This window comes from Galendromus occidentalis, unplaced genomic scaffold (genome assembly GCF_000255335.2).
Source record: "Galendromus occidentalis unplaced genomic scaffold, Mocc_1.1 scf7180000077532, whole genome shotgun sequence".
Classification (NCBI taxonomy): domain Eukaryota; kingdom Metazoa; phylum Arthropoda; class Arachnida; order Mesostigmata; family Phytoseiidae; genus Galendromus; species Galendromus occidentalis.
The window spans coordinates 445,761-446,281 of record NW_003805520.1 but is presented as its reverse complement, the minus strand read 5'-3'; positions in this window follow the sequence as shown (position 1 = coordinate 446,281).

The following is a 521-nucleotide window of genomic DNA, read 5'->3' as shown; positions in this document are numbered from 1 at the left end:
GGTGATGTAGTTTTCCATNTCCGGGCAGTCGTTATAGCGAATACTGGTGAGTTCCTCAAGGAGTGCAACTTCACGGAATAGACCTCTCGGTTGATAGAGTTTTTCGAGGCGATGCCATATCTCCTTACCGGATACGGAGTCTCTCATGTTCGAGAACAATGTGGATTTAATTCCGGATACTATGGCACCACGTGCCCTCTTGTCTCTCCGTTCATCCTGTTCTGAGCCATCAACGTATTCCCAGAGATCGCAATTGAATGGATGGACCTCCATCGCGAACCTCCAATCCATATACTTCGACGCACCCTCGAGTTTTTTGAACGATGACGGTGTCACGAACCCACGTTCGGTGATGCTAGGTATAACGTACGACAGACTTCGGAAAGTATAGGAGCCCACTCAGGGAAACCGTTCGCGGGCTTTCTAGGGGAAGGAGGATACGGTGAGGAGGTTGATATCCACACAGCGCCCTCGGGCCACCAGTCCGGGTCAGAAAGTGTCAGCTTGAGAATCGATTCACG